The sequence below is a fragment of the Bubalus kerabau genome, chromosome 4 (genome assembly GCF_029407905.1).
Source record: "Bubalus kerabau isolate K-KA32 ecotype Philippines breed swamp buffalo chromosome 4, PCC_UOA_SB_1v2, whole genome shotgun sequence".
In the NCBI taxonomy this organism is placed as follows: domain Eukaryota; kingdom Metazoa; phylum Chordata; class Mammalia; order Artiodactyla; family Bovidae; genus Bubalus; species Bubalus kerabau.
Window position 1 is genome coordinate 103,111,808 of NC_073627.1, and position 25,323 is coordinate 103,137,130.

Consider the following 25,323-nt stretch of genomic DNA (forward strand, 5'->3'; position numbering starts at 1 on the left):
GAGCTTGTGAAAGCCTGGGGTGGCCCTATCTTCCTTATAAACTGGACAAGATGCTGCCACCATTGACTCCCTCTCCATTGACCCAAGAAGTGCTTACCTTCAGAATCTGCCCACATCCTGGCAAATGACTATTCTTAGCATATTTGGTATCTTTCAGTTTATACTTTTGCTGCTGGCATCTGTACTGTATTTGTGATACCTGATTTCAGTGCCCCTCTACGTAGATACCTGACCCCAGGTGTACTGCAGAAGAGGAATGGACCAACATTGTAAGGGTTATGCAGGGTATGTAGGAGTGGAGTATATTATCAGGCCACCAAAGATGTCTGTTCTCTTGCTCTCTGTCCATCCCCTGCCTGACTAGTGCCTGCTTCACCCACACTCAACTCACAGGACTGACCTTCCTACATACTTGCTCCAGGCCCAGTTGGTGATTGTTATAACCTTTAAATGGGAACATCTCCATTATGGAAGAGCTTATAAGAGGGGCAGTGAGGGGCATGTCCCTCTGTTAATCTCAACTACTTGGTAACCAGTGAGCCAACCTGATGTCAGCTCCCCTATAACTGGTAACCTCCCCCTCCCCTGGGAGCACAGACTGCTGCCATGTCCTGCCAGCAGCCTGCCTTACACAGTGGAGTGTCAACTCAGGACCTCAACTGTATTCCCCCCTCTGTTAAAACATTGATGTCTCTGTTGCTGCCTCTGGGCTCTTTCTTTGTTCTTGAAACTGGCAAGCACAGGGTTTGTAGGCCTGTGGGGTACAGCCCAACATGGCACCATGGGAAAAGGCTAGTTACTTCTTTACTCAGCAAGAAAGGCATATCATTCTCATGCCTGCCTCTGTGCTGTGCTTGGGAGGTTCAGAGTAATAAAATGGAGTATATTATTTATTGACGGTCCCCTGAGATTATGAAGAAATCAGGAAGGATTTTCAAAAATCAGCCTGCTGTTGTTACACCTTCTCAGTACACACTGATTATTAATTCCTTCCATAGAACCTCTGAGACCAGAGACCTGTTCAATAAGAATTCTGGGGGAAAATGGAGTCAATGACAACTTTAAAGGTTATTTTAAAAAAAATAAGTCTTTGATGAAAAGGGACAAAAGAAAAAAAAAAGAAAAAAGCTAGAATTTTTGGATGCCTAGTTGTTTGGAATAATAAAACATGGAGAAAACCTGCTTTCAAATAAAATTTGTCAAGTTCACCTCCTTCATGGGAACACTTTAAAAGGCCCAGCAGCACCCCTGTTGGCCATGTACTCTTTCAGGCCTCAAAGAGGCCCCTCTTTGTGAACTCCTGCCAGTCATCTCGATCACCAATAGTTTCTCCCTAATCTGAGCTGTAATTTGATATGTCAGGAGTGTGAAGAACAATTAACCACTGGAGTATTGCATAACTTCAGAAGTCCCTTGAGATGAAATGTATGCAAATGATAGTGTCTATTATTGGTCTGATAACCATTCTTTAATTCCAACTTGAAAGAGGAGAGATTTCCAGACATTGTGATGCATTTGATCCAACAAAATATTCAAACTAACTTTATATCACTTGGTTGGTAATTTATCTTCTCTGCCTCGAGCAGAAAGAGGTTTCAGTGCAGTAGTAATGAATTTATGTCATTTCTCCAAAGTCGGTTTCTTTCAGCTGGAGCATGAACATTCAAAACTGTGCAGTCTTTTAGCCTGAGTGGCTCTGGGCATGGATTTGTTCAAAGGATCCTGAGATGAAGGTTGCCATTTCCTCCCAACTAACTGTTGTGGGGGAAACAAGTCACAGTTCATGAGAATGGAAGCTATTTCTTTTATTTATTTGTTTATGGCTGTGCTGGGTCTTCACTGCTGTGTGTTGGCTTTCTCCAGTTTTGGCAAGCATTGTGGTGCTCGGACTTCTCATTGTCATGATTTCTCTTGTTGTGGAGCAATGGACTCTAGACACACAGGCTTCAGTAATTGCAACAAGTGGGCTCAGTAGTTGTGGCGTGCAGGCTTAGTTGCTTCACAGCATGTGGAATCTTCCCAGGCCAGGGATCTAACCCGTGTCCCTTGCACGGGCAGGCAGATTCTAATCCAATGCGCCACCAGGGAAGTCCCCAGAATCCATTTATATATCTCAATAATGTGCAGTGAAAAGCAGAGGAATAAGAGAGGAGAAAAGGGATGGGAAACAAATGAGTAACCTAATGAAACATGATGGGGAAGCTAAAGAGAAAGAGAGCACTCCTTATCACATCCCTCTACTTCTCTCAGATTTGCTTTCCACCACACTGCCTCCCAGAAACAGAGATTCCTCCAAAACCTGCTGAGAAAAGGCGAGAGAGTCACGTGGGCCCTGGTGGGATAATGCTTGTTTTATTTGAATAAGAAGGAAACTGTGTTAATAAACGCCTGTGACATTTAATGATGTGCCTTTCATTTTGAACACATCATTACTCGATATTGAATCCATCCATTTTGATCATAAAAACACCAGGACCATGGAACTCTCGCTTTCACCCATATATAAATAAATAATAGGGACTTATTCTGCACTCTGAGCAAGAGCAAGGATTGCAACTCCCCTGCCTGCGTTTGCATCTTATGAACCCTGCTCAGCCGCATGGCCTCCCATTCGTCTCTCTGGAAATCCAATTTCCTTCTTGCAGGTTCGTCTGCCAGTTTTCTAATTTTCACATCAAACTGCATATTACTCATTGTCAGCTGGCTGTTCTGGAAGAATCGTTAGAGACTTAAACCCTTTACCAGTATTTGCAGTCCAGCCACAGGCATCACACTTTCCAAAAGAGTGCTACCACCCCCAGAAGGGTCAGAATTTCAAACCTGCATTTCTAGGCCCAGGCCAGGCCCAGTGAGAATAACATTATACTTTCTGAAAGATAAATCCAAATTCTTTAATACAGCAAAATGGTCCCTCCCAGCATATCCAGGAATGTGTGATTCATTTCTCCATCCCCAGCACTTAGCACACAATAGACCGATAAATCGTTGATAAAAAATGAATAAACAGTTAAATGAATGTTATATTTTTAAACACATATTTTTGCAAGATTACTTATATATGTTACATATATTACAGATACACCAAATCAAACTTTATTGCTTCTTGCATAAATTTTTATTTAACCCATTTATGCTAACCAAAAATATTTCTCTATTTTTAAAAGGATGACTAATTATGCTTTAAATGGTAGCCTTAACTGATATAATGAATTTTAATTTATATGAAGTTGGATCCTTAACAAGTCAACAGGCACAGGTCCTTCCCAGATCTGCAGATTCTAAGTCTGTGCCTTTGGCTCCAAGGTCCTTGTTTATCCCCACACTTCCAAATTCTCAGGGTGATAGAGTCTTACATACATTTTCTCTTTAGGGCTGGGGATCATCATGGAAAGGGATCTTTTGGGCTGATTGCAGCCAGAGAGTAAAGAGTTTGGGCTAGAAATTCTCCTCTCTGGGGATCTCCAAATGTGAGGCATGACCACCATATTCAGAGGAGGGGCAAGAAGCTGTAGGAATCTACCTGCCTTCTAGAAATCCCATTTCATGAACATTTCCCCAGTTCCTAGAAACTTCCCCCAGAACGTTCTAGGTGCTCCTCAAGTATAAGCTCTAAAGGGCCAGAGAAAAGGTTGCCTTTTCCTTACACTTTTCTGGGAGATGAACTAACTATAAAGGATATGTTTCATTCCTTCATGGAGTCAAACCTCAAAAGCTAATGTTCACAAGTGAAGGCAACTCCTGACCCTGAATGCCATACTGGAAGAGAAGAAATAGTGCAAAGGACATTACTGAAATATGGATGGTAGAGTAGACGAAAGTATGGTGTCAATATTGTTGTTCAGTCACTAAGTCATGTCCAATTCCTTGTGACCCCATGAACTGCAGCACGCCAGGCTTCCCCATCCTTCACTATCTCCCAGAGTTTCCTCAAACTCATGTCCACTGAGTCAGTGATGCCATCCAACCATCTTGTCCTCTGTTCCCCACTTCTCTTGCCCTCAATCTTTTCCAGCATAAGGGTCTTTTCTAATGAGTCGTCTCTTCACATCAGGTGGCCAAAATATTGGAGTTTCAGCTTCAGCATCAGTCCTTCAAATGAATATTCAGAGTTGATTTCCTTTAGGATTGACTAGTTTGATCTCCTTGCTGTCTGAAGGACTCTCAAGAGTCTCCTTCAGTACCACAGTTTGAAATGATCAATTCTTCAGCACTCAGCCTTCATTATGGTCCAACTCTCGCATGCATACATACCTACTGGAGAAACCATAGCTTTGACTATATGGACCTTTCTTGGCAATCAATATTAACCTTACTAAAATTTAAATGTACTTGGTTATGAAAAGAAAAAATCTTAATTCTCAGGAAGCCTACACATGCACATGAAGCATTCACAAGTACAGAGCTTTGATGTATGTGACAGTCTCAAATGATTAAGAATATTATATACTATGAATAGAAAACAGAAAATATAAATACATAGAGTGTGAGCACAAACGGTGTAAAATGTTAATAGGTGAATCTGGTAAAAGGTATTTGATAATCTTTGCATTATTCTTACAACTTTTATATAAATTTGAAATTACTTCTAAATTAAAAGTTTAAAGTAAATATTTTAAGCCCACTAGCATAGATGAAATCAGGCTAGACCCTTTAAATATGACCAGGCCAGAGCCAGAGGCTGGATATCATAAAGAGGATATAAATGTTCCATCAAAGCAAGAGTCTACAAACTTTGTAGGGAGCCAGATACAGTGATAAATACTTAGCCTCTGTGGGCCTAACAGACTCTGTCACAACTACTTAACTCTGCCGTCATGATGGTAAAGCAGTAACAGACAACATATAAATAAATGGTCATGACTGTGTTCCAATAACACTTTATTTATAAAAACAGACTGTGGGCTGGATTTGGCCTAGGGACCACAGTTTGCTGACCCTTGAAGTAGTTAATTGGGCGTATGGAATCTGACTTACTCCCATTACATTGGGGTTCCCTGGTGGGAAGCATCCTTGCCTGGCTCCTTGTGGTAGGCTCCACCTTTAACCCCTGCCACTCTGGAGAACCCTTGGCATGGTCCATTCACAATGACTGACATCAGTAATCTCCACTCCCTTCAGGAGAAATCACAGAGGGAAGCCCTCTTTTCCACAGGCGATCACAAGACAGATAGGAGAATGCAGATGATAAGCTCCACATTCATGAGGGAGTCAGATAGGAACGTCATTACAAACGCTGGTCTGGACTGCCTTCCATACACACACTGGAGAAGACTTCTCCTCTGAAACCACAATCCAAAACTGTACAGTGAATGTTTGGTTTGCTTTATTTGAAGAAAAATAAGTTTCTACTTCAGTCCATGGTCCTGATCTGCAAATGGTCACGTGATGGGTACCACATCAAGACCTGGAGAATAAGAGCAACAGTGAGGGCTGGGGAGAAGAGAGGGGAGAGAAGAACTTGGAGTGAATACAACTGAAATTCCTTTGGCTGCTGCATCCACTGTCACTGGGTTGTAACCCTGAAGTCCTCCTGCTGGTCCCCTCAGTGCTATCACAGTTATCTGGCTTCTGCCCCATTTCATTACACTTCCTGTGCTGTGTTATAGGTTCCCATGGAGAAGACAACACACCTGCCCCACCACAAGCTGTCAGAGCACCCAGTGCGGGACAGAGACTTGCTGAAGCTCAGCCAAACCTAGTCACTAACAGAGCCACCAACCACCCCCAGACCAGCTGTGTCTCCTGTCCCCGAGCACTTCTTCAAGCTTATGGTGCCTGTCCTGGGCCCCAGGGTCCCAGCTTCTTTAGAAGCAATTTTATTTGGAAGGCAATGAACCTCCAGGAAATGCAAAAAAGCAAGCAAGCAAGCAAAGAAGGCAAAAGGCTGGAGCATCTAGTGTAGCTGACTTTGGAGATGAGTAGAAGCAGGGAGGTGGAGGTCAGTCCCTGGGCAGTTTTCTCGGACCGAGTCCCCTCCCTCTTTCTTACCTTTATCTTTCAGATTCCACATAGAACTGACAGAGCACCGATCATGGGCTTGGCAGACACAGAGATGATGAGGACAGAGAGAGCCCTATCCCATGGAGCTGACCTCTGGTATGGAGTCCAAACAGTAAACAGGCAATTACATTAGAGCAAGCAGTGGTTCTCAAACTGAATGAACACTGGGATAACCTGGAGGCTTGTGAAAGCACAGATTTCAGGGTCCCACCCCAGAGTTTTTTGTTTCAGTGAGTGTGGGAAGGGAGGCCTGAAATTCTGCATTTCTAACAAATATCCAAATTAGGCTGATGCTGCCCGAGGGCCAGATTCTATCATGTTATAGTGTGATTAGTGTCAGGAAGGTGAAAGCATAGGGTGTGATAGCAGAATGTAAGTGGGGGGTGGGGGGGAATCCTATCCAGACTCAGGTTAGGAAAGGCTTAAGCAGGAATAAGCCAGGGGAGATGAAATCCAGGCAGAGAGAAAAGCATATGCAAAGGAATGAGAGCAAGACTCGGGTGGGTGCAATTCATTTAATATGGCTGTAATTCAGACCAAGAGGGGCTCTGGTGAGAACAGTACTAAGGAAGCAGTATCTTCTTCTATTAGAATTTACCAAAATATCTGGTGGAAGCATGTTGTAAAAATAGGAAAAGCAAATGTGCATTTCTGTATGAGCCTAGAGGTCTCTTCTGCAAAAAAATAAAAATAAATAACAAATCAGAAACCTTAGACTACGAGGATGGTGCTTTCTTCACTCCTGAGATTTAGAATGTGGTACTAATTCTCCTCCCTTTGAAAATAAGCCAGACTAACTTCTCAATTTTAATAGAAACTGATGCTATGTGATTTTTGAGATTAGACCATAAAAAAATAGCTTTGGGCGGGGGGCAGATTTCTCTTTCTCTTTAATTGCTCTAAGGAAAGCCAGCTGCCATGCTGTAAGGACACTCAAACATCCTGTGAAGAGGGCCCCATGGGGGATAAACTGAGGCCTTTCACCAACAATCAGCCCCAACTTGCTAGGCATGAGTAATAACCTGAAATGTGACTCTCAAGCTCCAGTCAAATCTTCAGATGATAGCGGCCCTGGCTGACAGCTTGATGGCAATTTCACGAGTGATCCAAGTCAGAAAATACTCCCACATTCCTGGCCCATATTACTGTGAAGATAACAAATGTTTATTGCTGTATTAAGTCACTGAGGTTTGTTTTGTTCTTGTTCAGTCACTCAGTTGTGTCTGACTCTTTGTGACCCCAGGCTTCCCTGTCCTTCACTGCCTCCTGGAGTTTGCTCAAACCTTATTTGAGCTATTGAATCATGTCTATTGAGTCAGTGATAGTATCCAACCATCTCATCCTCTGTCACCCCCTTCTCCTCCTGCCTTCTATCTTTCCCAGCATCAGAGTCTTTTTCAAGAAGTCAGCTCTTCACATCAGGTGGCCAAAGTACTAGGGCTTCAGCTTCAGCATCAGTCCTTCCAATGAATATTCAAGGTTGATTTCCTTTAGGATAGACTGGTTTGATCTCCTTGCTGTCCAAGGGACTCCCCTGAGTCCTCTCCAGCAATAGGGTTCAAAAGCATCAATTCTTCAGCACCCATCATTTTGTATGGTCCAACTCTCACATCCATACTTGACTGGAAAAACCATAGCTTTGACTATATGGAACTTTGTCAGCAAAGTGATGTCTTTTCTTTTTAATATTACTGTCTAGGTTTGTCATAGCTTTTCTTCCAAGGAGCAAGTGTCTTTTAATTTCATGGCTGCAGTTACCATCTGCAGTGATTTTTGGAGCCCAAGAAAATAAAGTCTATCACTCTTTCCATTGTTTCCCCTTCTATTTGTCATGAAGTGATGGAACTGGATGCTATGATCTTAGTTTTTTGAATGCTGAGTTTTAATCCAACTTTTTCACTCTCCTCTTTCACTTTTTCTGTGATCCAACAGATGTTGGCATTTTATCTCTGGCTCCTATGCCTTTTCTAAATCCAGCCTGTACATATATAAGTTCTCAGTTCATGTACTGTTGAAGCCTAGCTTGAAGAATTTTGAGCATTACCTTGCTAGAATGTGAGATGAGTGCAAATGTGTGGTAGTTTGAACATTCTTTGGCATGGCCCTACTTTATTAAAACTGACCATTTGCAATCCTCTGACCACTGCTGAGTTTTCCCAATTTGCTGGCATACTGAGTGCGGCACTTTAAGAGCATCATCTTTTAGGATTTGAAACAGCTCTCAGCTGGAATTCTATCACCTCCGCTAGCTTTGTTCATAATAATGCTTCCTAAGGCCCACTTGACTTCACAATCCAGGATGTATGATTCTAGGTGAGTGATAACACTGTTGTGGTTATCCAGGACATTATGGCCTTTTTTGTACAATCCTTCTGTGTATTCTTGCTTCTCCATCTTCCCTTTTGAACTCTATGGGGAAAATTATAAATAGCTAGAGATTAGATAAGGAAATGGCAACCCACTCCAGTATTCCTCTGGGGAATCCAATGGACAGAGGAGGCTAGCAAGCTACAGTCCATGAGGTTGCAAAGGGCTGGACATGATTTAGCTGCTGAGCACAAGCATTAAGAGATATTAAAGAAAACCTAAATAAATGGAGAGAACTATACCACATTCATAAATGTGAAGACAATATTGTCAAGATGTTGATCCTCCTCAGGTTGGTCTACAAATTTAATACAGTTCTAGTCACAAACCCTATAAGATTTTCCTTGGAGCTTGATAAGCTGATTGTAACATTTATAAGGAAGAATATGGCCCAAGAGTTATCAGAACCTTTCTAGAACAAAAAGCCAAAGAAAAAAGCCTTGCACTAGCAGATATTAAGACTGAATGAGTACCTGGCTTAAAGCGAGTTTAATTTGCGTGGTCTCAATTCATCTGCCAGGAATTCCAAGCTCTTGCCATAGGATGTGAATCTTGAAGGATCTAGCTTTGGTTGCTGGAGGCAACCATTTTATAACTTTGAGAAGAGAAGCTGGTTGAGAATGCCCTCTACAGGGGATAATGTGAGCCCAAAGGTGAGGAAAGAGAAGTCATTTAGAACTGCTCCTAAAGCCAGGTCTACCTCTAAGTTTTCAGTTATATAAACAACAAACAGAAAATTTCTCTTGGCTTTAAACAAGTTTGGATAGTTTTCCAGTAGTTGAAACAAGATTCTGACTGATATTCACCCACTTGTCAAACAACCTGAAATGCCATCATTAAGGATTCATTTAATGCATCTACTTCACAATTTCATCCAGTGCAGTTTTGGATGAAAGTTAGTTTTCTGATCCTACTGTCTGGGGGTCAAATCTGGCTCATTGTCTGTCTTTGTAAATAAAGTTTTATTGGAACACAGCCATGCTCATTCATTTACATATGACCATGGCTGCTTTGGGGCTTCCCTGGTAGCTCAGCTGGTAAAGAATCTTCCTGCAATGCAGGAGACCCCCATTCTATTCCTGAGCCGGGAAGGTCCCTTTGAGAAGGGATAGGCTACACACTCCAGTATTCTTGGGTTTCTCTGGTGGCTCAGACGGAAATGAATCTGCCTGCAATGTGGGAGACTTGGTTTCAATCCCTGGGTTGGGAAGATCCCCTGGAGGAGGGCATGGCATCAGTATTCTTGCCTGGAGAATCCCCATGGACAGAGGAGCCTGGTGGGCTACAGTACATGGGGTCACAAAAAGTTGGACAAGACTGAGCACAGCACAGCCATGGCTGGTTTTGTGCTGAAAAATGGCAGACTCGGGCAGTTATGACAGAGATCATATAGCTAAAATATTTACTATCTGGCCCTTCATAGATATATGTGTATACTCTAGTCCCTCTGATGTCCTGCTCAATACAGTGTTTTAGAGTCTTGCCTATTGAAATTTAGCCTGCCCAGTCCTGCATTCTGAAGAGCTAGAGGACTATATAATATGGAAAAAATTAGTTCCTGAGGGTAACTATTGAAATATCTCTTGTAATCTTTTAAAATGAATGCCCAGTAGTGTGGGCTAATTCAACAATTGTCTGTCCTTTTAGGTTGGATTTCTTTAGAGAAAAGTCTCTGAACTGTGTCCCTGGATTCCCACTCATTCCCTGCTGCCTGCCTACTCCCACCCCAATCTATTCCTAATTAGCTGCCACTGCTCATTTTCCTTGAATCTAATGACTCTGGGGCAGGAAGGGTCACTAACAGGATAGAGAGAGCAATTTGTCAGCCTTCCTATCTATCCCTTGGGGAATTGCCCAGAGCTGGGGAGAAGACTGCTCAGCACAAAATGTGACTCAGGAATGACCAGACAGAGCTTCAAGATCAAACATCCCATCCTGTTTGTCTGATGAGACTGGGGTGCACAAATCAGTCCATGTCCCCAGTATATGGATGGCAGGAACTGATGAAAAACCCATGGTTGAAGATCTTCCTTTCTTTTTCCAAAGCTTAGTCAGCCATGCACCCCCAGGCACCTCTCCCTTCCCCAGCATTCAGTACTGGCTTTAAAATCTGACAATATGAGGAGATTTCATGTGGTCAAGATGAGTTTTTATGCACAGGAAAGGATATTCAGGAGTTACTTTTTATCTATATCTATATATCTATATAGATACACACACACATATCATTAAATTTATTCAACTTAATTAAACCTAATTCTTCCTTAGGCTTTAACGTTCAACTTACAGCATCATTATTTTATACATAATCTTAGCAACCCTGGGAAGCACTTTTAGGAGACTTTGGTTAAACCTGGATTCATTTACAAACTTATTTGATCATTAAACATTTTAAATAGTATTTATAAATTTAATATATTCTATTATTTTTATTTTTGTTAACTCTGCACATATCACAAATAATACAAAAAGGCTTATGATAATTTTTTAAAAAGACAGCTTCCTTGCCCCACTGCTCCCTCTCTGCTTTTCCAAAGGCAGCTACTCTTGACCCTTTCAGCCATTCTTTTGGAATATACACTTCTCCACATTTCTAAATAATATGCATCTCTTGGTAACTTTTGGCAGCTCAATGTGACTCATTTCTCCTGACCTGTAATAAATAAGGAGGATTGCACTCTCTCGCCACCATCCTCTTTGTTTCTCCAGACCACTGTCTCATTACAGTTATATCAAGATCTTTGGTTGAGGCAAGTCTCAGTGGTCACAGTATTTGTCTATATAAATGTTATTCTAAGCTAAGCACTATATGGCACTATGATTCTTATTTCTTAGTTTTCTTTAAGTTAACAATTGCTTGCTTTTTTTATATATAAAAGTTTGCCTAGAGTTTTTTTTCGTACACTCTGCTAATTTGTCCCATAATTTTCACAAATCTCACAGTACGGTATTTCATAAATTTTATCATGCCAGGATCTAACACTGCTATTTTTTTCCCCCGTGGAAACTGCCCTTCAGCAGAAATTCATCCTTCTTCTACCTGGGCTGGTCCAGGCCTGCCATATATTGTCACCTGTGACTTCTCTTTAATGTCATCTAATGAATTCCCTTTGTCTTCTCATGAGTAAGATCCCTGTTTCCTGGATCTCATGTCTCCCTCCTTCTTGGTTTATTCCCGTTTTATTGGATCATATCCTTTAGTAGTTCAGCTGATTGGGAAAGACAGTATGATGGCTGGTGATGTAGTGATGACCATCTGTATACATCTGGAGTCTTACTGCTATAATCTCGATGTAGTCTCTACCTGGGACTCCCTGACACCTCCCTTCACTACTGTCTTGGAGATTACCTCCACCTGCATCCATGTGCTGCACCCATTTCCTTATTCCCTGTATAATTTACATAACATTTTAGAATTATCTCCTCCTATTAAAATCCTGTTGTTGTTGTTGTTGTCCAGTCACTAAGTCACGTCTGACTCTTTGCGACCCCATGGACTGCAGCATGCCAGGTTTCCCTGTCATTCATCATCTCCTGAAGTTTGCTCAAACTCATGGCCATTGAGTCAGTGATATCATCCAACCATCTCATCCTCTGTTGCTCCTTCTTCTCACGCCCTCAATCTTTCCCAGCATCAGGGTCTTTTCCCATGAGTCAGCTCTTCACATCAAGTGGCCAAAGTATTGGATCTTCAGCTTCAGCATTAGCCCTTCCAATGAATATTCAGGATTGATCTCCCTTAAGATTGAATGGTTTGATCTCCTTGTTGTCCAAGGGACTCTCAAGAGTCTTCTCCTGAACCAGTTCAAAAGCATCAATTCTTCAGTGCTCAGCCTTCTTTAAGGTCCAATTCTCATGTCTGTACATGACTGTTGGAAAAAACATAGCTTTGACTATATGGACCTTTGTCAGCAAAGTGACGTTTCTTCTTTTTAATATGTTCTCTAGGTTTGTCACAGCTTTTCTTCTAAGGACCAAGCATCTTTTAATTTCATGGCTGCAGTGACCTGGCTCCAAAATCACTGTGGAGACCAAGAAAATAAAGTCTGTCACTGTTTTCATTTTTTTCCCCATCTGTTTGCCATGAAGTGATAGGACTGGATGCCATGATCTTAGTTTTTTGAATGTTAAGTTTTAAGCCAGCTTTTTCACTCTCCTCTTTCAACTTTATCAAGAGCCTCTTTAGTTCTCTTTGTTTTCCGCCATTAGGGTAATATCATCTACATGCTGCTGCTGCTGCTGCTAAGTCACTTCAGTCGTGTCCAACTCTGTGCGACCCCATAGACGGCAGCCCACCAGGCTCCCCCGTCCCTGGGATTCTCCAGGCAAGAACACTGGAGTGGGTTGCCATTTCCTTCTCCAATGCATGAAAGTGAAAAGTGAAAGTCAAATCGTTCAGTCGTGTCCGACTCCTAGCAACCCCATGGACTGCAGCCCACCAGGCCCCTCTGTCCATGGGATTTTCCAGGCAAGAGTACTGGGGTGGGTTGCCATTGCCTTCTCCAATATCATTTACATAATCATTATTAAATGTTCCACATTCTAACGTAGAGCTGAGTGACCTGCTTTCTCACCCTAAAAGAAGTCAAAATATAGGAACTCAAAATTCCCAGTTATTTCTCGATAACTGGTTAATTCCCTTGTTTTGATAATGTACATCCTCCACTAGCTTCCTGAGCATGTGTGCATGAAAGCTTAATGTTTTGATATTTCTGTTCCTGAAAATACCATTTTTATACCCTTACATCTAACTGTGGTTTGTATGGGTAGGAAAGTATAGGTTGGAAATTATTTCGCTCCAAATTTTGAAGTCATTGTTGAGGTGTCTTGTAGTTCGTATTTTATGGTTTTTGCAAAGTTTCATCCCATTTAAAATATTAATTCTAGGAACCTTATTTCTTCCTAGCAGCTACCTATCTCCACAATTGAATTGTGATATTCTACAATGCTGTGGCTTGATGGGTATTATTTTCAAGTATCATGCTGGGAACCTGATGAGTTCTTTTAATAGAACTGTCTTACAGATCTGGAAATTTTTCTTAATTATTTCTTTGATTAACTCAGTTAAGTTTTTATACTTTATTTCCATTTCTCTCTTTCTAGAACTCCCATTATTTGGATGTTGCTTGTCCCAAATTTGTCCCTTATTATTTTTCTTTTATCTTCTTCTTCCATCTCCATCATTTTTCTCATTAACTGGAGGAATTCTCCATCTTTATTTCCTAATTCTTTGGTTTTCTTTCACTTGTGCTGTCATGTTTCTTATTTCCAAGAGCTCTATTTCGTTCCCTGAATGTTACTCTCATCCACTTTGTTCTTCTTTCATTGGCTGCAATATCTGTGCTTATTTCTGATTATTATGTAACTTTCCTTCCCCTGTGTAGTGTCTGCCCCTACTCACTAGTTTGTCAGTTTTGATCTCTGTCTTCCGTGTTAAAGCATTTTCTCAGATGTCTGGCAAACCTTGTTTCTCTGATCATGTGTAAAAGTGCATAAAAGAGAAAACTGAAAGTCCTGAGGATATGGGTGGGGTCTGTCAACTTTGAGCTTCACTTAGATGGTTCTAGCTGGGCTGTTAATGAGGAATCCCTGATGCTGCTATCTCTAGGGGTCTTTCCTCTTGTATTTGTGTGATTTCCCAATTTCCTGACTGACAGATAGAGGCTTAGTGCTCAGTGGTTCTTGGAAGTGAATGGGAAAGACTGGGATGGGGGCTGGGGAAGTAGTGATGTTTTGAGGGTCGTAGCACTCAGCATGCCATGCACATATATTCATTTTCTCTCCTTTCTTCAGCACAGTGCTCATACTGTCACTTAAGGCTTGGTGTCCTCCAGCCTGGAGACCCTCTGATTCTGCTCAGAGAAGAAACTTCCACATTTATTCTGCCAGGGATGGGGAGAGGCACTACCCTAGAGGTTTTCAGGGCTGAGGTTGGGGGTAAGATCTAGGGTTCCAACTGCTTTTAACCAGTGCTCCGTTTTTGGCTGCTATGTCCCACCTCCCTCCCCAGTTTCTGCTCTGAGTCTTTTGAGGGCTCTGTGGTTTAGATCAAGATATTCTTGGAAATCTCCATTTCAGGTTTAAGATTCAGGTTTTGTACATCTGCTAAGTAAATTAAGGGTGATCTGCTTTTTAGCTTCCAAAATTTATTGCCATTGTCTCCTTGCCTTTTCTCTCCATCCTTTTGGGCTTCTCTATTATAAATAAAAAAAAAAAAAAGATGACCCTTTGCTATTGTTTTAGTGGAGCTTCAAGTAAGAGGGAAGTTATGTGAGTATTTGGAGAAGGAAATGGCAACCCACTCCAGTACTCTTGCCTGGAAAATCCCATGGACAGAGAAGCCTGGTAGACTACAGTCCGTGGGATCGAAAAGAGTCAGACACGACTGAGCGACTTCACTTTCACTTTTTCACTTATGTATTATATCCACCTATATTACCATCCTATAGCCTTTTCAAGCATATCAATTGTTTGACTTAGCTTAACTATCTACTTAATCCTTGTAAAGCTATCAGTCAAACTCAACCCTTGTAAAGCTATCAATCAAACTCAACCCTTGTAAAGCTATCAACCAAACTCATAAATTCAGTGAATCTTAATTTTACCATGTTCCAATACTATTTATAAAGTAACTTAAACTTAAGATCATAAATTTAAATAAATTAACTGAAGCATATATATGAAATTAGAATTACCAGACATGCCTTTATTCTAATAGGCTAAATTATTTTTAACTTTTGCAAATAACAAAATATTCACAAATTCCTTAATGTAAAAATAATAATGTATATTTAGCTTTCTTTAAAAATTCTATTCTTAATTATATATCTGAGGTTAAAAGAAGCTAATTATAAAATCCCAAACTATTTTGAGATTATCTTTCCAAATATTTTTGGACTTGCCATCTCTTTGTGCTGTGATTTATGAAGTACAGAAAAGTTCCTCGTGGGTGGCATGATGACTAAATTTTTGCTACAACACTCATGGGACACTTAGATTCCCAATTGTCCATGGCAGGGACCATTTCGCAATTCTTTTATCTCTTCAGCAAATTTACTACATCTACTCAAGCTTCTATATTGATTGAATTTTGCATTTCTTTAGCTTTTAGAAAATTTAAATTGTTTTCGTGTGTATCCCTGAAAACCTCTGAATTAGAGGGAATTCTAGGATCTTTTCACCTTCTCCCAGTTAGGGCCAAGCTTCTTTTAGGAAATAAAATGACCTCCAATTATCCTCTTGATCTCCTCATTGATTACCACATCTGGGGTTATTCTGTGGACATAATTAAAGGAAAAATAGAGGAGCTAAGGCAAAACCAAGCTTTAAAATAAAAACCGAAGTGTCTGAGGAGATTTGATATCTGTCGCATACTTTCTTCACACATAATCCCTGGGGGCTCTATTACCGACTGTAAAATGTACTGGCTGGGCTGTGAATCCACTGGGGCTTTCCCCGGAGGAATGTGGGAACACATGAAGGCAGGCAAATGTGCCAGATTGTAGGGCTGTGACTCAACACAGGCCAAATGTGCTCATGGAGCCTAACAGAAGAAAAATGGAAACCACCTCTCACGTCACCTTCATGCGAGACTCAAAGGAGCTTGATGGAAATTAGCTTTATGGATGGCCAAAGGTGGTCAGAAAAGAGCAAGGCTGCCAAGACAGATTTTGAACACTAAGAATGGGCTAGTGATGTTTGCTGGAAGACTGAAGACCCAGGGGAACACTGATACCATGTTTTCTATTTACTGAGGGAAAAAAAAATAAAAGATCTGGCAAAATTAGCTTCAGTCTTTCTACTATAATATATAGAGTTACTTTAACTTACGACTGTTTAACTATCAAACACACAAACATTTCCTCTGAGGACAACTGATTCCTAGTAACTGTGTTTGTGTCTACTTATGCCCTCACTTCATCTAACAACCCAGCAACTGCCTCAGAACCTTTAATATATATCTTCTCTGCATTGTGCTTTTTGCTTTCTCATAATTTTGGTTTATCCTAACTTCACCTGGTTAATGATCCCTCTTGGTTTGGAGATGCATGCTCTCTGCCTTAGATCTTTTCCATTTCAAATTCCTAGGGGCAAAAATTCCACTGTTCCTGCTCTTTCCTATTGAAACAGTTTCTAGCCCCACACCACTTCATGGACCACTGGCCAGCCAATGTTTTACCTGCCCTTGGGTCAGATCCCCCACTCCTGGTCCAATCAGCTGTAGCAGAGGTGGCTCAGTGGTAAAGAATCCACCTGCCAAACAGGGGATGCAGGTTCAGTCCCTGGGTGGGGAAGATCACTTGGAGAAGGAAATGGCAACCCAGTATTCTTGCCTGGGAAATCCCATGGACAGAGGAGCCTGGCAGGCTACAGTCCATGGGGGTCACAAAGAGTGGGACACAACTTAGTGACTAAACAACAAACATGGTACTAAGGTAGGGCAGTTTCTTTTAGAAAGGGCTCTGAATATGCCAGAAATCATGATGGCCATTTCTGGTACACCTGGCTTAGAGACCAAGGAAGGACAAACTCATTTCTTGCCTCTCTCCTTGTCCTTAAGAAGAGCATTCAAAAGACTAGGAAATGGTATCTTTGGGAGCATCTCTAGATGAACCAGAAACAAAGACTTCTTTGTGTGCCTTTAAGGACATTTGGGGCTCAAGCCTTTCAATGAGATACCTCTTGCATTCGAAAATACTTGTTTAATTAGAAATTAAGGCCGATGTCCATCTTTGTATTTCTTGTTCCTACTCTTTTAAAAAAAAAAAATTTATGAAGTATAGCTGATTTTCAATGTTGTGTTCATTTTTCTGTACAGCAGAGCAACTCAGTTATACATATATATTCTTTTCCATTATAGTTTTTCACAAGATACTGAGTATAGTTGCCTGTGCTATGCAGTAGGACCTTGTTGTTTATCCATCCTATATATAATAGTTGACCTCTGCTAATCCCATTCCTTCCCTCCCCTAATCCATCCCTGCATGGCAACCACAAAGTCTATTCTCTGTATCTGTGAGTCTGTTTTTGTTTCATAGATATGTTGATTTGTATCACATTTTAGATTCCACACAGTTGATATATGGATTGATATCATATGGTAATTATCTTTATCTTTCTGATTTGCTTTTGCTTAGTATGATAATCTCAAGGTCCATCCATGTTGCTGCAGATGGCATTATTTTATTCTTTCAATGGCTGAGTAATATCCATTGTATGTGTATGTGTATACACACACACACACACACACCACATCTTCTTTCCCATTCATCTGTCAGTGGACAGTTAGGTTGTCTCCATGTCTTGGTTATTGTACATAGTGCTGCTATGAATATTGGGGTGCATGTATCTTTTTGAATTATAGTTTTGTCTGGGAGTGAGAGTGCTGGATCATAAGGCAAATCTTTTTTTAGTTTTTTGAGGACACTCCATACTGTTTTCCATAGTGGTCTCACCAACTTACATGTCCACCAACAGTATAAGAGGGCTCCTTTTTCTTTACACCCTCTCCAGCATTTGTTGTTTGTTTGTTGTTTTTAATGGTGGCCATTCTGAGTGATGTGAAGTGGTACCCTCACTGTAGTTTTGATTTCAATTTCTCTAATAATTAGCAATGTTGAACATCTTTTCATGTGCCAATTGGTCATCTGTATGTCTTCCTTGGAGAACTGTCTATTTAGGTCTTCTGTCCCTTTTTGATTGTGTTGTTTTTTTTTGTTAGGTTGTATGTGCTCTTTGTATATTTTGGAAATTAAGCTCTTGTTTGTCACATCTTTTGCAAATATTTTCTCCCATTCCTAGGTTGTCTTATCATTTTGTTTATGGTTTCCTTTGCTGTGCAAAAGTTTGTAAATCTGATTAGGTTCCATTTGTTTATTTTTTTGCATTTATTTCTATTGCTTAGGGAGACTGACCTAAGAAAACACTGGTACAATTTATGTCAGAGAATATTTTGCCTATGTTCTCTTCTAAGAATTTTATGGTGTCATAACCTATGTTTTAGTCTTTAAGTCATTTTGAGTTTATTTTTGTGCATGGTGTGAGGGTGTGTTCTAACTTCACTGATTTATATGTGACTGTCCAACTTTCCCAGTGCCATTGATAGCTTAAGGTAAACTGTCAGATTCCTGATCTCTGAAGAAGATTTAACTTCAGGTCCAGGGACAAGGCTTGATCATCCAAGAGCTTTTGTATAGCAGAGTTTTATTAAAGTATAAAAAGGGACAGAGAAAGCTTCTGACATAGACATCAGAAGGGGGACGGAGAATGCCCGCCTCGCTAGTGTTAGCAAGGGAGTTATATACTTTTTAATTAGTTATTACAATAAATCAAAGGAATGTCTCAAGTTTGTGAAAATTTTAACCAGATCCACTCTCATAATTTACATTTTAAGATAACAGGATTAGCCAGAAGGTTTTCAGGAAGGAGAAACTGTCCTCAAACACTATACATTGTTGTTATATAATCCTTAGTACAGAGTTTAAACTGAGTTGTTTGTTGTATAATCATCAGTTCTGGGCTAAGACTAAGGAATGTGGAGAAAAAAAATGTTTGTCTTTTCCTCCTCCTTGAGAATTCCAGACGCCTATCTGTACTTCGAGAGCCCCAGACCCCTTTCTCCTCCTCGGGAACCCTGGACTTCTTATCCACCTGCCTAGGAACTGACTCTCTCACCACTTGCTGAAGAGACTGTCTTTTTCCCATTTTATATTCTTGCCTCCTTTGTCAAAGATTAATTAACCATAGGTATCTGGATTTTTTTCCTGGGCTTTCCATTCTGTTCCATTGATCCATATGTCTTGTTTTTGTGCCAGTACCACACTGTTTTGATTATTGTAAGCTTTGTAGTATTGTCTGAAATCTGGGAGGATTATGCCTCCTGCTTTGTTCTTTTTCTCAAGATTACTTTGGAAATTCTACATCTGTTATGGCTCCACATAAATTTTAGGACTATTTGTACCAGTTCTGTGAAAAATTTCATGGGTAATTTGATAGGGATCACAATAAACCTGTGGATTATTTTGAGTAGTATTGCCATTTTAACAATATTAATTCTTTCAATTCAAGAACATGGTATATATCTTTCCATTTCTTTGAATCATCTTTAATTTCCTTTATCAATGTTTTGTAGTTCTCAGCACATAAGTCTTTCACTTCCTTTGTCTGGGTTAAGTATTTTTTGATAATGATTTTAAAAGGGATTGTTAGATTACATGCCCTTTCTGATCTTTCTCTGTTAGTGTAAAGAAATGCAACAGATTCCTGTATGTCGATCTTGTATCTTGCTACATTTCTGAATTCATGTATCAGTTCTAATAGTTTTCATGTGGCATCTTTAGAGTTTTCTACATAGTTATCATGTCCTCTGCATAGAATGACATGTTTACCTCTTCCCTTTCGATCTGAACACCCTTTTTTTTTTTTTTTTTGATCTGATTGCTATAACCAAGACTTCTAATAATATGTTGAAGAGAAGTGGTGTGGTAAGAGTGGAGAGAGTTCTAGATTTTAGCAGGAAGTCTTTCAGCTTGAGTATTATATTAGCTGACAATATATATGGTTTGTCATAAATAGCTTTTCTGATGTTGAGGTATGTTCCCTCTATACCTACTTTCGTAAGGATTTTTTACCATGATTGGATGTTAAATTTTATCAAATGTATTTTCTGCATCTATTTAGATGATCGTATGGGTTTTGTCCTTTCTTTTGTTGATGTGGTGTATCACACTGATTGATTGAATATGGTAAAGCATCTTTGTGACCCTGGGATGAATTCCACTTCATCGTGGTGTATGATCTGATCTTTTTGTGTGTTGTTAGGTTCAGTTTGCTAATATTTTGTTGAGAATTTTTGCATGTACATTCATCAAAGATATTGACCTATAACTTTCTCTTTTAATAGTGTCTTTGGTTTTGGTATTGGGGTGATTGTGGCTCTACAGAATGTCTTGGGGTGTGTTCCTTCCTCTTAAATCTTTTGGAAGAGTTTCAGGATGATCATTATAAGTTCTTTGTATATTTGGTAGAATTCCCCAGTGAAGCCATCTAGTCATGGACTTTTGTTCATAGGGAATTTTTTTTCATTATTATTTCAGATTATATTTTATTTTTAGTGATTGGTCTATTCAAGTTATCTATTTCTTCTTGATTCAGTTTTGGTGGACTATAAATTTCTAGCAAGTTGTCCATCTCTTATAGACTGTCCAATTTGTTGGCATATAATTGTTCATAATATCTTCTTATTGCTTTCTATATTTCTGTAGTATCTTTTGTGATTTCTCCTTCTTTATTTCTTATTTCATTTATTTGGGTCTTCTCTCTCTTCTTCATGAGCCTGGCCAGAGGTTTGTCAACTTTGTTTACCCCTTCAAAGAACCAGCTCTTGATTTTATTGATTTTTTCTATTTTTAAAAAATCTATTTTGTTTCCTCTCGGATCTTTATTATCTCCTTCCTTCTGCTGAATTTAGGTTTTGTTTATTCTTTTTATAATTCTTCTTCTTGTTAATCTTAAGGGCTTGGAACATACTCTGCTTAGAATGGCTCTGGAAATCCCATGGGAATGAAGATGGGCCAGAGGACAAAGGGAAGTGTCCTGCTTAAAATTTGCTCCAGTTTTAAAGGAGAAAGGAAACAGGACCGTAAGGTCTTTTACTCTAAATTAATGTAACCAAGCTTCCCATGGTGGGAGGTAGCAGGATTCAGGCCAGAAGTGTGGCCAGAGTTAACTGCTGAGCCATTGGCTGATACATTCTCTCATGGCCTCTCCAAAAATCCAGCAGGTGAGCAGTGAAGGTCATGGCTGTAATGGACATACACATGAGTCATGACCAAGTTAAATATCACCATAAATTTATAAATGACACATCTCCTCTCTGCTGTTTGAACTAAAGGATGGGCTTCCCAGGTGGCACTAGTGGTAAAGAACTCACCTGCCAATGCAGGAGATGCAAGAAATGTGGGTTTGATGCCTGGGTCATGAAGATCCCCTGCAGGAGGAAATGGCAACCAACTCCAGTATTCTTGCCTGGAGAATCCCATGGACAGAAGAGCCTGGCAGGCTATAGTGCATCGGCTCACAGAGAGTCAAACATGACAGCACACACACATAGCATGGCATGATGAGACTGGAGCTTGTGTCCCTAATCTCTGGGCCAAGTTAGATAAGTTCTCCTGGCTCTGGCTCTTGACCCAAGATGGGCACACTGGGCTGCTGACAGGCTCCCTTGCAGCTTGTCTTCCCTCCAGCAGACATTAGAACACCTGTGGTTTTCTCCCAGTACTCCAGTCATTCTTTCACCTGGCCTTCTAGTATTCCCAGGCCCTGTAAAAAACAGAGGATAGAATCCCTCCCATGTCTTCCAGCCCATCTTATTACCACTATCCACAAGAAAAGATTTGTGGACAGAAGAAAAGATTTTGGATAGAAGTCCAAAAAGATTTAAAATCCTGTTAATGCTGAGTCTTCATTGAGACACAAATAGCACCAACCTGGTTATTCCTTCATTAACTCACCGCATTGCACTGCCTTGGGTGTCAATCTAGTTCAATGTCTCCCATCAGCCACAGGGAAGGACACTTGGGGTTAAACATAGACCCAGTAGTCCCTCAGGGTTTGGGGCTCATGTGTACATCTCAGTGATCTCCTCCCCTAAAATAATAATAAAAACAATAATAATTCAGAGGAAGAGAGAGAATACTCTTTACTACAGTCTTACATTCAGGCAGATGCTGTGCCAAGCTTTGACATCATATTTTACTTAATTCTCATAACAACCCAATAATCTAAATAGTATCTCCATTTTAAAGAGACACAAAGATGGTGATAAGTTTGCCCAAGGTTATACAACAAGAAAAGAGTGAAACCAAGATTCAATCTCAAGTTTATCTGCCTCCAAAATGCCTTCATCTTTGTAAAAAATAATATATTCTTATTAAAATATCCATGCCCTAGGAAAGGATAAAGAAGGCAGTGGGAAAATCACATGTAATTCCACTGCTCAGATATAATCACTTTTAACATTTGGTGTATTTCTTTTTAGATCTTTTCCCCCATGCATCCACATAGTACACACATACATGAAGCATATATCAGTTCATATATCAAAGAACTCTTGAGCATCTGCTATGTTGTAGACACTTCTACCTGCGGGGGTACTGCCATGTCCCCATCCTAGAGGAGCTTACATTATAGTGGGGGAATCAGAAAATAAATAAATAAGTCTGCATTCTACTGTATACTTGCATGTATGTCATATACGGCTATGTAAATTGTATACTACTGACCTCTGAGGGAGCTAATTACACTGTCACTGGGGTGAATGATCTCCTCAAGAGTTAGGCACAACTCCTAACCCACACATGATGGATACTAATATGAGACATAAAGCAGCATAAAGGAGAAATATTATGTTATGAATGAGAGGTCAGAGAATACCTCTTTGATTAAGCAATATTTGAGAATTACCTAAAAAAAAAGAGAACAAGCTCAGTAGGAATCTGAGAGAAGAAAGGAAATAGCAAATGCACAAATCCTAATGCATAAGTTTTCTGGGCATGATCAAGGAACAGACAAGAGGCTAATATAGGTGGAAAGCGGTGATTCAGAGGAAAAGGGTGGGAGATGAGGTCAGAGAGGCAGCAGGGGCCAGATGACAGGGTCTTGTGAGTATGATAAGGACTTTAGATTTTATCCTTTGTGATAAAAGCCACTGGGGAGTTGTAAGTAGAGTTGAATGTCTTAAAAGAATGAATATGTTTGCTTTACAGGGAAAGTGAAAGAGGAGGCAGTGCAATCATGTAGAATCATACTGGTAGCTTAGACTAGATGAGAGTTGTGGAGTGATGAGAAATATTTAGGAAGAAATATTCAGATTCAGGAAGTGTTCTAAGATGTTGCTGGCATTTGGAGACTTCAGATAGTACCAGCAAGATTTACTGATGCTCTGCTGTGGAATATTAGAGAAACTTAGGAGTACAGATGACCTGAGTGGAAAGAGGAATGTTTTATGGGTTGTAGACCATAACAGGGGGAGAAGGCAATGGCACCCCACTCCAGTACTCTTGCCTGGAAAATCCCATGGATGGAGGAGCCTGGTGCGCTGCAGTCCATGGGGTCGCTAGGAGTCAGACACGACTGAGCGACTTCACTTTGACTTTTCACTTTCATGCATTGGAGAAGGAAATGGCAACCCACTCCAGTACTTTTGCCTGGAGAATCCCAGGGACGGGGGAGCCTGGTGGGCTGCCATGTATGGGGTCGCTCAGAGTCGGACACAACTGACGCGACTTAGCAGCAGTAGCAGCAGCAGACATAAGAGGAGCAGGTCCAGGGAAAAGCAAAGATTCCATTTGGGGAATTTAGTTTTCAGATGCCTCTTTTTTTATTGTTATTTTTTTCTTTTTGAAAAACATTTTTTAATTTTATTTTTTTAAAACCAAATATATTTTGTGTTGGGGTATAGCCGATTAAGAATGCTGTGGTAGTTTCAGATGAACAGGGAAGGGACTCAGCCATATGATACATGTATCCATTCGCCCCCAAACCCCCTTCCTATCCAGGCTGGCACATAACATTGAGTAGAGTTCCATGTGCTATACAGTAGGTCCTTGTTGGTTATCCATTTTAAATATAGCAGTGTGTACATGACCTTCCCAAAGTCCTTAACTATCCTTTCTCCCCCAGCAAAACCATGAGTTCATTTTCTAAGTCTGTGAATCTCTGTTTTATACGTAAGTTCATTTGTATCATTTCTTTTTAGATTCCACATATAAGGGGTGTCATATGATATTTCTTTGTCTGACCTACTTCACTCAGTATGACACTCTCTAGGTCTATCCATGTTGCTACAATTGGCCTTATTTCCTTTTTTTAATGGCTGAGTGATATTCCATTGTATATATGTAGCACATCTTCTTTATCCATTCCTCTGTTGATGGACAACTAAATTGTTTCCATGTCTTGGCTATTGTAAGCAGTGCTGCAGTGAACACTGGGGTGCATGTATCTTTCCATGAGATGTTTTTCTCTGGATATATGCCCAGGAGAGGGATTGCAGGGTTATATGGTAGCTCTATTTTTAAGAACCTCCATATGGTCTCCATAGTGGGTTTAGCAATTTACATTCCCATCAACAGTGCAGGAGGGTTCCTTTCTCTCCACACCATCTCCAGTATTTGTCGTCTAGGGATTTTTTGAAGACAGCCAGACTGACTGGTGTGAGGTGATATCTCATTGTAGTTTTGATTTGCATTTCTCTAATAACTAGTGATGTTGAACATCTTTTCATGTGCCTATTGGCCATCTGTATGTCCTCTTTAGAGAAATATCTATTCAGGTCTTCTGCCCATTTTTTTGAGTGGGTTGTTTGTTTTGATGCTATTAAGCATCATGAGCTGTTTGTAAATTTTGGAGACTAATAACACAAAATTTTACTCATCTCACACGCTAGGAAAGTGATGCTCAAAATTCTCCAAGCCAGGCTTCAGCAATACGTGAACTGTGAACTTCCTGATGGTCAAACTGATTTTAGAAAAGGCAGAGGAACCAGAGATCAAATTGCCAACATCCACTGGATCATGGAAAAAGCAAGAGAGTTCCAGAAAAACATCTATTTCTGCTTTATTGACTATGCCAAGGCCTTTGACTGTGTGCATCACAATAAACTGTGGAAAATTCTGAAAGAGATGGGAATACCAGACCACCTGACCTGCCTCTTGAGAAATTTGTATGCAGGTCAGGAAGCAACACTTAGAACTGGACATGGAACAACAGACTGGTTCCAAATAGGAAAAGGAGTTCGTCAAGGCTGTATATTGTCACCCTGCTTATTTAACTTATATGCAGAGTACATCATGAGAAACGCTGGACTGGAAGAAACACAAGCTGGAATCAAGATTGCCGGGAGAAATATCAATAACCTCAGCTATGCAGATGACACCACCCTTATGGCAGAAA

The 25,323-nt window shown here is 40.3% G+C and overlaps 1 long non-coding RNA gene across 2 annotated transcripts in view; it reads left to right on the forward strand.

Annotated features, from left to right (window-relative positions):
* LOC129650022 (uncharacterized) overlaps positions 1 to 25,323 on the forward strand; it is a 98,860-nt gene that overhangs the window by 6,347 nt on the left and 67,190 nt on the right. The window contains exon 3 of one of the 2 annotated variants that reach the window (XR_008713542.1): positions 5,607 to 6,060. The exons of the other annotated variant lie outside the window; for it this stretch is intronic. This is a non-coding gene — a long non-coding RNA (uncharacterized LOC129650022). Of the gene's footprint in view, positions 1 to 5,606; positions 6,061 to 25,323 lie in introns of those variants that run through there. 2 annotated transcript variants of the gene reach the window in all.